General features: G+C 35.1%; 1 protein-coding gene across 2 annotated transcripts in view; it reads left to right on the top strand.

The window, feature by feature from the left end:
• Positions 1 to 14,689, top strand: part of LOC129643382 (zinc finger protein 503-like) — a 93,999-nt gene that overhangs the window by 37,857 nt on the left and 41,453 nt on the right. Inside the window, exon 3 of one of the 2 annotated variants that reach the window (XR_008710259.1) lies at positions 8,509 to 8,620. The gene's annotated coding sequence lies outside the window, so the exon portion shown is untranslated. Of the gene's footprint in view, positions 1 to 8,497; positions 8,621 to 14,689 lie in introns of both variants that reach the window. The other variant, XR_008710260.1, reaches the window with a different exon arrangement.

Raw genomic sequence — 14,689 nt, forward strand, 5'->3', positions numbered from 1 at the left:
TAATTTATTTATTTTAATTAGAGGTTAATTACTTTACAATATTGTTTTTGGTTTTGCCATACATCAACATGAATCCGCCACGGGTGTACACGTGTTCCCAATCCTGAACCCCCCTCCCACCTCCCTCCCCATACCATCCCTCTGGGTCATCCCAGTGCACCAGCCCCAAGCATCCTGTATCCTGCATCAAACCTGGACTGGCGATTTGTTTCTTATATGATATACATGTTTCTTTGGGACAGACTAGACGTACAGGTTGTTTGGAATAGAAAGAGAAGCATGGGTTGTTTAGAGAAGAGGGCTGAGAGCAGAAAGGAAGGGAACAGAGGTGGGATCTGTGTGTAGGCTACAGTCCAACCCAAGAAAGTAGCCCCCTGCCTTCTATCCCAGGGTTAAATTGCAACAAAATAATTGTGACTCTAAAAGTATTCAGTTCTCCTTTCCTCCTTCACTACTCTCCTGGATACAATTTACCTGTGATTTCTAATATGTGATTTTATGTATTTGAAGGAGACATTCTTTAAAGTTCAAAATCTTAATTGTACATAGGTTTCATCTTATAGTTTTTAAATGTTATTTTCTGTTTGTTACTGGTGTATAAAAAGTTGATTTTTTTATGTGATTTATATTTAGTTACAATGAGTTAAATACTAAAATCTGTTTAGATGAAATGTCAGCCATGCTCAAAAGCAGATAAATAAGATTAGAAGTCCAAGTTTTTACTCTGGAATTACTTTTGATGTTTTAATAAGTACTAAGTAGATAGTCATCTTTTTTTCTTTTTTTTTTTATCAGCTTTATTGAAATAATTTGCTTACCATAAAATTCACCCATTTCAAGAATTCTTTATAGCCACATAGGTGCTCAGTCAACACCACCATTGAATTTTTGAACATATTCATGACTCTAAAAAGCATCCCATGCCCATTAATCTTCACTCCCCATTCTTATCCTGCTCCATCCTCAGCCCTAGGCAATTACTCATCTACTTGCTGTCTCTGAATTTGCTTATTCTGGACAGTTTTCATAGATGGAATCTTGTAATACATGGTTTTTTTGTGACTAGTTTCTTTCACTAAGCACATAATTTGCAAGATTTGTCTGATTGTAGAATATATCAGTAGTTCATTCCTTTTTATGGCTGAATAATATTTCATTGTATTGAATGTATTACATTTTGTTACTCATTGGTTGATAGACACGTAGGTTGTTTCTGATTTCTGGCTGTTATGAATAATGTTGTTGTAAGCATGCACACTACCCTGGTGGCTCAGACGGTAAAGCGTCAGTCTACAGTGCGGGAGACCTGGGTTTGATCCCTGGGTTGGGAAGATCCCCTGGAGCAGGAAGTGGCAATCCACTCCAGTACTATTGCCTGGAAAATCCCATGGACAGAGGAGCCTGGTAGGCTATAGTCCCTGGGGTTGCAAAGAGTCGGACTCGACCGAGCAACTTCACTATATATCACTACAAGCATGTATATATAAGTTTTTGTGTGGACATAAGTTTTCGTTTCCCTCCTGTGTATAGCCTCAGAGTAAGAATTTCTGGGTTATTTAGTAGTAACTCTTAACTTTTTAAGGAGCTTCCAAACTGTTTTCCAAAGAGGCTATGCTATTTTATGTCTCATCAGTAATGTATAAAGGTTTCAGTTTCTTCCTGTCCTCCCTGACTTTAGAATTATTCAGTCTTTTAAATATATATATATATCTGTTCTAGTGGGTATATATAGTGAAATATCATAGTTTAATTTGGAGTTCTCTCATAAGTCATGATATGTGTATCTTTTGTGTGTTTACTGAACTTTCATGTATCTTTGGTGAAAAGTTCTCAAGTCTTTAGCCTATTTTTAAAAATTGATTTATCATCTTCTTTCAGAGGCCTTAGGGCTTTTAATATGCTGGATACCATTTCTTTATCATATATACTATTTGCACAAGTATTTTCTCCCATCATGAGGCTTGTCTTCTATCTAAGTTGTATCTTTTGAAAAATATGATGTAGTCCAGATGCTGATGCTGGTAAAGGTTGAAGGCAGGAGGAGAAGGGGACGACAGAGGAGGAGATGGTTGGCTGGCATCACTGACTCGATGGACATGAGTTTGAGCAAGCTCCAAGAGTTGGTGATAGACAGGGAAGCCTGGCATGCTGCAATCCATGGGGTAGCAAAGAGGCAAACACAACTGAATGACTGAACTGAACTGATTTTTTTTTTAATGGGTTGAACTTTTATTGTCATATTTAATAAATCTTTCCCTGACCTAAGGTTATGAGATTTTTTTCCCCTTACGCTCTTTACTAGAAGTTTTGTAGTTTTATTTCTTAAAATTTGGACTGTGATCTATTTTGAGTTACTAATTTTGTATGTTGTGAGGTAAATGTTTATACTCATCAGTTTATTTTTACATGTGAATATCCAGCTGTTCCTGCACCATTTATTAAAAAGAGTTTTTTTCCTCAGTGAATTGCCATGGCATACTTGTTGAAAATTAAATGACCATGAATGTGACAGTTTATTCTGGGCTATCTATTCTGTTTCATTTTTCAGTTGTCCATCTTGGTGCCCGTATCGCACTATGTTGATTATTATAGTTTTATTTAAGTTTTGAAACCAGGTAAAGTCCTGGCAACATTAATCTCCTTTTTCAACATTGTTTGGATATTTGAGGTTCTTTAGACTATCATATATATATATTTTAGAATCGATTTCTACAGATAAAAAAAAGCAGTGTGAGATTTTGATAGATCACTTTGGGGAGAATTGCCATCTTAACAATACTGAGTCTTCCAATTCATGAACAAGAAATGCATCTTTGTTTATTTATTTAAATTATTTTATTTTATTTTTTTTAAATAATTTTAAATAAAGATGTTTAATTTCTCTTAACAGTATTTTATATTTTGAGTATAGAGGTTTTGCATTTTTTAAAATAATTTATATTAATTTTGTATCACACCTCACAGCATTTGGGATCTTCATTCCCCAACCAGAGATTGAACCTGAGCCCCCTGCAGTGGAAGCTCAGAGTCTCAACCACTGGACCACCAAGGAAATCCCTGCCTTTTTTTAGATTTATTCTTAAGTCTTTTATTCTTTTTTGCTACTATTGTGAGTGAGTGGAGATTTTTTAAATTTCATTTTTGACTTGTTTGTTGCTAGTATATAAAATGCATTTAATTTTTATACATGGCTCGTATCCTACACTCTCTCAAAACTTTCTTAATTTTATTAGCACTTTTTTTTTTGGCTTGGTTAAGATAATGTGCATGCAGGATCATATTGCCTACAAATAAAGAGTTTTTATCTTCTTTTCCAATCTGCATGTCTTTATGTTTCTTGCCTAATTGCTCTGAATAGAGTCACTGGTACAGTGTTGAATAGAAGTGGCTAGAGCCATCATCCTTGCCTCTTCCCAGATGTCAGAGGGGGGAAAGTATTCAGTCTTTGTCCAGTAAACATGGTATCACTTTTAGGCTTTTGTCCCAGAAAGGAAGGGTTATTTGACATTGAAGCAATCAACTAATGTATCATATTAAAATAATGTAGGACGAAACTGCATGATTATCTCAATAGACACAGACAAAAAAGATAAAGGAAACAGAAAACAAAGGGTTTAAACAATGAGAGAGAGAGAAAAAACTACTTTAGATATAGTGAAAAGGAAAATCTTCTCTGAGATGACAAAAAGCTGATCTCTAAACAACCTGGAGGCCTTAGTCACACAAAGAATAAAGTGAACAGGAAGCTGTTCAGCACTTGGTACTGCACTTGATTTGTTTACTTTGTAATTCCAATATCTCCCACAGTGCCTTGCCCCTACAATTTGTTCAGATAGCAGATAGATAGTTTCGTACCTTGCTTTCTTGACAGTCACATTCTGGTCAAGTTACGGTGACATATTCTTTTTGTTGTTGTTCAGTTGCTCAGTTGTATCCAACCCTTTGAGACCCTATGAAGCACATCAGGCTTCCCTGTCCTTCACCATCTCCCGGAGCTTGCTCAAACTCATATCCATTGAGTCAGTGATGCCATCCAACCACCTCATCCTCTGTCATCCCTTTCTCCTCCTGCCTTCAGTCTTTCCCAGTGTCAGGGTCTTTCCCAGTTAGTTCTTCCATCAGGTGGCCAAAGGATTGGCGCTTCAGCATCAGTCCTTGCGATGATTATTCAGGAGTGAATTCCTTTACAATTGATTCGTTTCATCTCCTTGCAGTCCAAGGGACTCCGAAAAGTCTTCTCTAACACCACAGTGCAAAAGCATCAGTCCTCTGGTGCTGAGCCTTCTTTATGGTCCAACTCTCACATCCACACGTGACTACTGGAAAAACCATAGCTTTGACTAGATAGTCCTTTGTTGGCAAAGTAATATCTCTGCTTTTTAATAAGCTGTCCAGGTTGGTCATAGCTTTTCTTCCAAGGAGCAAGTATCTTTTAATTTCATGGTTGCAGTCACTGTCCCCAGTGATTTTGGAATCCAAGGAAAGAAAGTCTTTCACTGTTTCCATTGTTTCCCTGTCTATTTGCCATGAAGTGATGGGACCAGATGCCATGATCTTTGTTTTTTGTATGTTGAATTTTAAGCTGGCTTTTTCATTCCCCTTTCACTTTTATCAAGAGGCTCTTTAGTTCCCCTTCACTTTCTGCCATAAGGGTGGTGTCATCTGCATATCTGAGGTTATTGATATTTCTCCCGGCAATCTTGATTCCAGCTTGTGCTTCCTCCAGCCCAGTGTTTCTCATGATGTACTCTGCATATAAGTTAAATAAGCAGGGTGACAATATACAGCCTTGACCTATTCCTTTCCCAATTTTGAACCAGTCTGTTGTTTCATGTCCAGTTCTAACTTTTGCTTCTTGACCTGTATGCAGCTTTCTCAGGAGGCAGGTCAGGTGGTCTGGTATTCCTGTCTCTTTAAGACTTTTCCACAGTTTCTTGTGATCCACACAGTCAAAGGCTTTGGCATAGTCAATAAAGCAGAAGTAGACATTTTTCTGGAACCCTCTTGCTTTTTCTGTGATCCAACGGATGTTGGCAATTTGATCTCTGGTTCCTCTGCCTTTTCTAAATCTAGCTTGACCATCTGGAAGTTCTCAGTTCATGTACTATTGAAGCCTAGCTTGGAGAATTTTGACCATTATTTGCTAGTGTGTGACATGAGTGCAACTGTGTGGGAATTTGAACATTCTTTGGCATTGCCTTTCTTTGGCATTGGAATGAAAAGTGTCCTGTGGCTACTGTTGAGTTTTCCAGATGGGCTGGCATATTGAGTGCAGCGCTTTCACAACATCATCTTTTAGAATTTGAAATAGCTCAACTGGAATTGCATCACCTCTACTAGCTTTGTTCGTAGTGGTGCTTCCTGTGGCCCACTTGACTTTGCATTGCAGGATGTCTGGCTCTTGGTGAGTGATCATACCATCGTGGTTATCTTGGTCATGAAGATCTTTTTTGTATAGTTCTTCTGTGTATTCTTGCCACCTCTTCTTAATATCTTCTTATCCTTTGGAAACATATATTTTAACAATTGCATAATACTTTACAATATAATTATAAGAAATCATTTGAATGTTTTAATTATTTATTTATTTTTATTCATAGTCATGTTTCCTTCCTTCATGATTTACAACACATCTGGCATATTGTTTCATTGATTTGGATTTAAGGCTATTTTTTCCATTTATTCATATTCTATGATAGTTGTTGATTTTATTTTATCTTTTACTAATTTTTATTTAAGTATTCTTTTAACTTATTCTTCATTTGTCATAAGTTTAGCTCAGAAAGGTTATAATAATGCTTTAATAGATAAAACAATTCTAGTATGTGGCAAAATATCAAACGTGAACTGTGGATACTGAATATTGTTTCCTCTCTACATGAAAGAATGTAGACTCATGAACTTTATGTACTATTACCAAGTATTTAGCACTATCTGAATTGAGATTATAGGAAGTGAGTAGTATTAGAAAAAAGTCTGGAATTATGCTCCAGAGAACTGTCAAGGCCTTGTCTCGTTTGCAAGTAAAATATAACAGGGTTTGAATTCCACTTTTAACTTCTTACTAGTTTTGTAATTCGGGAATTCGGGGTAACTTAAACTCAGTTTCCTCGTGTATAAAATGAGGATTATAATCATCATCTTGTAGAAAAGTGAAGTTGCTCAGTTATGTCCAACTCTTTGCGATCCTATGGACTGTATTCTACCAGGCTCCTCCATCTCATAGGGTTGTATAGAGTTTTGTGCAGTACTTGATGCATAGTAACTGTCCAGTAAATGAGAGCTATCTTTACTTACTGTTGAGTTTCTCATAGTCCTGGGAGTGCTGGTGAGAGTGGTAGCAAAGCCTCTGAAGATGTTTACTTTTGCTCTTGTCAAGAATTGGTCATATTCTTCAGTGAATATGGCTGTTTTGAGACTGTTTCTTGTCTGCCCGTGTGCCAAAAAAGATACGGCCCAAAAGGTGGTATTCTAAAGTAAATTAAGTTAAACCTTTTGTCATTAACTTATAGTTATTGTACTCAAAAATATAGTTGTAATTACTTTCTTTTCCAACTTGAAATGAAAGATAATTTTTTTTTCTTTTTCAAGAAAAAAAAAAAAAGAAATGGAACTAAAAATTGAACAGTTATAACATTGACAAGGGGCAGGATAGCGTTGTCTTGGGGGTAGCTTCCTAGTTGGTGGACTGGGAGTTTAGGGAATTCGGAAGAATTAATATTCTAATAGGAATACTAAGTTGATTGTAAATATGGTTATTTTTAAGTTCAAGTATAAAGCACTGCCTTATAAATTATCAGAAGTGATTATTCCTCTCTCAGAATTCCTATCAGGATTTATACTCAAGGCCTAGTTTGAGTCCAGGATCTATCATTTGGGGCATGACACTTAACCCAGCCCTGCTTTCTCCTCCGTAAAATGGGATAAGGCCTCCTCTGCTTGTTTCACTGAGTTACGAATATTCAATGAGGTCATGTCGATGAAAGTGCTTTGTAACTGGCATGACACCCTTTCATCCTGTCAGACCTGCCCTTTCTCACTCTTGTTTGGTAGGTCACTGGTGAGGGTGACATGATAACCCAGAAATCTGTACTGTACACTACCTCCTACGAGTGTTTGCTTTATACACATATAAGGGATTAGACAGTGGTAGACTGTTGATATTTCATCCTTTAACTTGTTTTATTTATTATAAAAGTAATACACATTTATTGTGAAGAAACTAAAAAATACAGATAAGGAAAAAATAAAATATAAAAGTAACCTGTACCTGGAAGAATAATTACTATATTTATTTTTGTATAATTTTAAAACAAAAATTCAGTTACACAGAACATAATGTTTCCTGTTTTATCACTTAATATATAATATTATATATTATTCCCTGAAACTTAATTCCTTTATATATATTTTAGTGGCTATGTAGAATGTAATGACATGCTTATGGCTAAATATGTGTACATATCCTCTTTTTTTTTCTCATTAGGAAAAATTCTGTACTTAGAATTGCTACATCAAGGGGCATACAACATTTTAAGAAATACAGGTTTTTAGCTTCATTGAAATGTAATTGACATAAACTGCACATATTTAAGGTATACAATTTGATAAATGTTGACATACGTGTATACCCATTAAATCAGCACCACAATTAAGATCATGCTCTTTTGTAATCCCATCTTCCTATGACTTTTCACAACTATTCCCAGGCAACCACTGATCTGTTTACTCTCCCTGTTGATTAATTTGCGTTTACTACATTTTTATGCTTACAGAATCACACACTATGTATTCCTTTTTGTCTGGGTTCTTGTACTCAGCACAGTTATTTTGAAATTCATTAATGTTGTTTATATCAACAGTATATCATTTTTTGTTGTTGATTGCTGAGTAGTAAATGTTCCATTGTATGGATATACCATAATTCATTCACCTATTGATGGGAATTTGAGTTGTTTCCAGTTTTTGGCTATTAAAAATAAAATTGCTTTGGACATTGGTGTAGAAGTCTTTCTATATATGTAAAATATTTGATATTTATTACCAAATTTTTTGCTGGGAAGGTTACGTAGGTAATATATTGAAATAAACAAAGCTTAATATGAAACTAGCATTTTTTTTTTCTTTTTAAGAAACTTTGGAAATATATCTTTGGGAGGATTTAGAATTTTTAGATGTAACTTTATTGGATTAATTTGATAGAAATTTGAAATTAACAGGTTACTAAATGCTTCTTAGCAACTATCAACCTTTTTCACAGTTTGTTTTCTTGAATCATCTACTTGTATCAAGTAAATGTGTTGCCTAAGAAGCAAAAATCTGTTGCTTGCCTTTAGTGGTAAATTAGTATTTCATAAACAACTCATATTTCTCTGTGAAATGAGTCTATTGAACTAGAACAAGAAAAAATACTAAGAGAAGTTTACAGAACTTAACAAAAGATACTCCAGAATCTGGTTTGGAATAGATGCCAAACTCTTTTTTTCCTTTTCCTAAGATACTCACTAGATTGAAGGAGGAGCGGGAATCTGAAGACTCCAAATGACATCAGAGTTACTTTTCAGCAGCCTTCTCAGTTTCCTTTCTCAGAGAGCCGAGACTCCAGCCTTGGAGATGGACGGTGAGAATATTTTTCCTGAGTTCTTAAGCTTAATCATTGTGACTTCAGTATATTTCAGACAGTCCTTTCTTAGTTATAAATGAGCTTATAATTACCAGATTTGTGTTTTGTGCTTTATCTATACAAATAACTTTATTATGCAGTGTGTGTATATGTGTGTTTTTAATTGAATAGGATATGATCTTATAACTAAGAAACTTACAGGGAAAGAATAAATATAGGTAAACAAGTATCATCAAACAATAGGAAGAGGTTAAATACCATAAGAAAGACACAGACAACGTTCTTGAGAATTCAGAGGTGTGGATTACTTCTGGAGAGAGTGATTGAGATGCTTAAAAGAACAGCATTTATGTTAATGATGCTTTTGTTTTTTTACCAGAAAAAAAAAAATTGTTTTTTTTAACCAGAAACCAGAGAGAATGGACAGTTAATATAAATAGCAATCTGATTTCAGGTAAAAAGTTAATTATCATTGGGAGGAAAAATAGAACTATGTTTGGTTTTTGTGGGTTTATTATAGTATAAGTCAGTGATTGCTTTTTGAATTATATAAAATGGTTACCTCTTCCAAGGCAGATAGTAGTATTTCAGCATTTCTGAGAAGTGATTTAAAAATCTGATTAAATTATCACGAGTAGATTGGCAGTGCTGCAGAAATAGATAAGTGAGTGGCTTACTCTACTAGGACTTACCTACTTGTTTTCTAGTATAGCTACAACCTAAATGAATTTGTCATGTCTTAAGTTCTTGGACCTTACGCTACTTATACATGGACAGAAGAACAATAAGTAAACAGGGAAAAGGCACAGTGACTGGTTATTGTGCTCATAATTAGTTGTGAAGAGTTCAGCTAACTGAAAACTCTGTTTTGGAAGAGAGATAGCAGATAGATTATCCTAAATTCATGGCGTTTTATGGACCATGATGTTTCAGCAGGGGGGTGGCAACTTTGAGCCAGATTTGTTCTCTACCTGTAAGCATCATATGGTTGGCACAGTGATAATACTAATTCCTTTTTCTTCACTGTTTTAATTAATGTTCAGAAAATCTAGTGATGAGGTTTTTCTTTTAATTATTCTACTTTTAATTAGTGTGTGTATTCTTTCTTGTAATTTAGGCAAGGAAATCTTTAAACATTATACTTATTAAACAAAAACATGATAAAATTATTAGTGGTTATTGGTTGCTAGTCATTTTTTCACATATTCACTTATCTTTTTCCTCAACCTAACTTTTATTTATAAATATTCAAAGTTCTTTTACTCGGGTATAATTATGTGTTGATATCTGTTTGATAGTCTGAAATATGCTCTTATTATTTGTAGAAACATAGTTGATATTAAATCCTAATTCTTGATTTTTATTTTTTTTAAATGAAAATTCTAATGATTCATATTCTTGTGACCATCAAGATATAATTATGTCTTATTTGTTGCTCTTAATTTGTCATCACCCTTGTTTTGTGGTAAGCTCCAACCACTTTTGACAGTTGGTAAATAAATTGTTATAGCCAGATGGTAAACATACATAGCCAATAAATTGTCCTTGAAAAAATGACCAAATTTAGGTCTGTGTTCTAGATAGCAGATAGATTATTTAGAATACACAGTGAATGACTTTCAAAGCAATTAAATTTGAATTATTAGTGATTATCTCTGTCATTTATATATGTTTTTAAATATTTAAGATTTTAAAAATGAATATGTTAAGTGTATTGTTTCTATAATATGTCTTGTTGAACAGTTTTTCCTTTTGAATGAGGAACTCATGGCCAAATAAGTTTGGGAGAAGTTGAATCATATTATAAAATACCTATTCACTAGGCCTTCCATTAGCCCATGGACTATCAGTCTCCAATGAGGAAGATATTGAATATATCTAGTATATGACAGAATAGATTGAAGACTCTGAACTAATATATTAATGTTTCATAAGGTTTTACTATGGTTTGTCTGTAATACAGCTCCACTTTGAAACTAGGCATGTTATATTTTTAAGTATAGTAATGTCCTAAATAAGAAGTCAAAGAGGATGATTAGGAAAAAAGGAAAAGTATTTAATTAATAATATTGTAAACCATATGAAACATGAGTGTTTATAAAGCTTCTTAATGTCTTAGATCAAGATTTCACCCTTTATTGTATTTTAAAGGGTCCCATGTATTTTCTCTGCTCTGTTCATCTTAGTGTGTAACATATATAAGCTAATTTTGATAAATAATGATAATATAAAAGTTAACATCTTGGGTAGAAGTGGATTATTGGCCATAATTCAGTTTAGCTTGAAACACTGAATATACTCATTTTCTAAGTACAGTTTTATTGTTATATCTCATGATTTCTCATTGGCAAGGGTGCTTTTTTGTACATTATTTTTTTCCTAGTTTGGTTAAATTGTTGATGACTATTTCAACAGATGTCTAAAGTGTTAAAAACTTTTTTCTCATGTATAGTATCTTTATGAAGAAACAAAAATGTGGGCCAGTAATTTAGCTGATTATAACAGTTTGGGTTACCAGGTTGGATATGAGGCTAATTGTCAACATGGGAAATCTTCCCTGAACTTTATAAAGCTTTATATAACTTTATATAGCTCCTTAAAGTGAGGTTTTTAAGAAATACTGCTTTTAAAAAGTATTTAAACTTCTACACAAAGGTTTCAGTGAGAAACCTTTGTCTTTGCTATTGGTGAAATCAAGATCAGTCCAGAATCTGGGTGAGTCATTGGGGTTGATTGAATTTCATTGCCATAAACTAACTTGGCTATCTCACTTATGCTTCCCTGGTTTCGTGGATGCCCTGGGCAAGAAAATTTGGATGTTCCGCTCAAATAAACCATTGTTAGTTCCCAACGTAGCTTCCACCTAATCCTTAGCTTCCTTTCCCATGACCAGCATTTTGGTTCAGAGTTCTTTTCTCATCTGGAGCTCTTGTGCTGCTAAGCCTCCATACCGATGTCTTTGTTGCAGTCTCTCACAGGTGCTAGATCTTTCCAAAACTCCACTCCTCTGTGTTACTTCTTTGATCAAAATAATTCAGTTATGCCAGTAGCAAAATGACCATAAAAAAAAATAGCAAGACTTTCTTCAATCAATCCTGATTTACCATTACAATGAGAAACATTCATATAATTAACATTTTTCTGAATTTGATGTCTATAAAAATTGATTTTCCATAAGTTTTTTTTACTTAATACTTGAGTTGATATCACTAACGGTATTTTAGGAGGAAAATTCCCACTATACCGAGCCTCTGTGTCAACTAAGGTTTTTTTTCCTCTACCATGAAAGGTTTCAAATGAATTAATTAAAATAATTTTAACATGTATTGATTTAAGTGTCAGTTCACTTTCTCTTCTTACACAGATCCTGTTGTTTTTTTTTTTACTAACTGTTTTCAATCTGATATTTTCCTTGATTCTCTGGTACATTTTGCCCTTCAACCATTTGGCCTGTGGTTTGTATATCTGAAATTGGTGTGATTCTATCAGTAGAGCTTATTATGTACTTTATTTAGATAATTAGAATTTCTCCATTCTAGATTAGAGCTATGCTAGTAATTTTCAAACCCTATTTATTTTCTTTTTTGCATTTACTTTTAGAGAAATTGTTGATAGTATAATCTGTGCAAGGTTCTGCATACTAAGTTACTCAGTCATTGTCCGACTCTGTGTGACCCCATAGACTGTAGCCTGCCAGGCTCCTCTGTCCATGGGATTCTCCAGGCCAGAATACTAGAATGGGTTGCCATGCCCTTCTCCAGGGGATCTTCCCGACCCAGGGATTGAACCCACGTCTCTTATGTTTCCTGCATTGGCAGGTGGGTTCTTTACCACTATCGCCATCTGGGAAGCCATGCAAGCTTCTAGCCTGAAATTTTTATTTCCTGCTATTGCTGCCCTTCATCCCCACCATCTTGTGTGGTAAGCTTTTCAAAATATTTGTGGTGGAGTACTAGTTTTTGTTTGGTTGTTTTCATTTCATTATGTTAGTAACTTACTTTTACTGTGCTTTTAAAAAGCTTCTATCTAAGGCAGATCGAAAATTAAGAAACATACATACAAATTATACATCCAAATCTTTGATCATTAAATTCAAAAGACAGCAAATTACTTTGTCAAATTGTATGAAAGTTTAGATCCCCTGGAGGAGGAAATGGCAACCCATTCCAGTATTCTTGCCTGAAAAATTCCAAGGAGAGAGGAGCCTGGCGTGCAGTAGTCCACGGGGTCACAAAGAGTTGGACATGACTGAGCAACTGAGCACAGAATTACTTGTAATTTTTGTTCTTTAAGTGAATTACCTATTTTCTGGAACACACTGTATTGCTCTGCTACCCTGCTCAAACTTATGCTTCTCCTACTTTTTGGATGCTTTTAGCTTCTTTTCTAATTGGCAAAGCCTTGCTTGTGTTAGAGTCAATTTGCATACCACGTCTGTGGAGTGTCTTCACTAAAAAAAGTGTTGCTTGCCTTTTCATCCCATCTTCTTCCCAAGAATTTGCCCATCCATGCTTTTTACACTTTGTTCATGCCTTCTCTTATAGTAGTATCTCATTATGTCACTGATTATATTTTTTTCTGGCAATATTGTGGTTCCACTAAAGGCTGGTCTATTACTTAGTTACTCTTCTATCTTCAGCTCTCAACATAGCAGCTTCTTTATAAATATATGTGGAGTCATTGCTTCTTGTAAATTAAGACTATATCCCCTGTAGTCTTTTTAAAAGGTCATCCTTTAATTATTTCCCCTAGTGTTTTGGACTCATTTCTGCACAGAGAACAGTGTTTATCAGTCACAGTTATAATGTAAATTCTTGAAAATTAGAAAGTAGAGATTTCATTTGAAGATTAAAACCAAGATTGTGCTTCTCAAGAAGTACTTCTTTGCTTTAGTAAACCAGCAGCAGTTTTCAAACTTCTTGCCTCAGGACCCTTTTGTACTCTTAAAATATTGCGGGACCCCAGAGAGTTTTTGTTTAGAGGGTCCTATCAACCAGTATTTACCATATTAGAAATTTTAAACTGAGAAAAATTTTAAAACACAGGATTACACAAGTATGCATTCCAAGAGTCATCAACAGAGTGCTTACATATCCTGTGGCCCTAGACAGCTCCATTGTAGACTTAGAAGAGAAAGAGACAAGAAAGCAGATAACAGTTGAGTGTTATGAAAGTAGTATTGACTTCATGTGCCTCCTGAATGGATCATGGTTGCTTTGGAGTCCCTGGACCACACTTTGGGAACTGCTGCTTTACAAGAATTCACTTTAATTGCCAGCAGAATATTCTTATTTTTTATTTTGATCGTGTTGTAACCTAGCTTTTGTGTTTATAGATTAATAATTTTTTTTTGAAGTATCTGTGAGGTCTATCATGTTACCCACTCTTCTATTAATGTCTAGACATAGAATGTGCTGGAGCTTATTACCAGTGTTGGCAGCTGTAAGAAGGAGATGCTTACTCAAGGAGCAGTCATTTTATTTGTGGATACTCAGTAAGGTCATTCCTAGTTATGCCCTGTCAGTACCCTGGCTTTTACGTGCTAGCCCTTTTTATGAGTAATGAACTTCCAAATACTTCTTCTGTGATGATTCTCCTTACTCCAGAGGGCTTGGAGGTTTGGTCATTTTCCTATTTCACAAAGTAAAGTTTATACCATTTTCAGTGGAGTGGGAAGTCTTCCCTTCGAGACCTTTCCTTCTTCTCTCCTTTGTTTGACCTTCCCCTCCACTTGCCTCAACATGATCCCTGATGCTGGATGTCCTTTTCTGGGAGTACAGTCTGCTCTCTGGCAGATAGTGACTTGGCCCTAGTGACTTCTGTTCTTTGTCACTCTCTACCCTCTTACCTTGGCTGATACTCTGTTAAATTCTTTCTGAGGTCTTAGCAGGACAGTCAGTCTCCTAGAGTATTTGACGACTCCCTTCAAAGTAAAAGGGGACTGGGTCTTCCGGGAGTGTCCTGGGCATGCATTGTATATACCTGTCAGCTGCATGGGAGCACCAAGATGGCTGCTCGTTCAGACTCCTGTTAGTTCACTGACAGCTCTATTCTGTTTACTCACCA

This window comes from Bubalus kerabau, chromosome 2, assembly GCF_029407905.1.
Source record: "Bubalus kerabau isolate K-KA32 ecotype Philippines breed swamp buffalo chromosome 2, PCC_UOA_SB_1v2, whole genome shotgun sequence".
Classification (NCBI taxonomy): domain Eukaryota; kingdom Metazoa; phylum Chordata; class Mammalia; order Artiodactyla; family Bovidae; genus Bubalus; species Bubalus kerabau.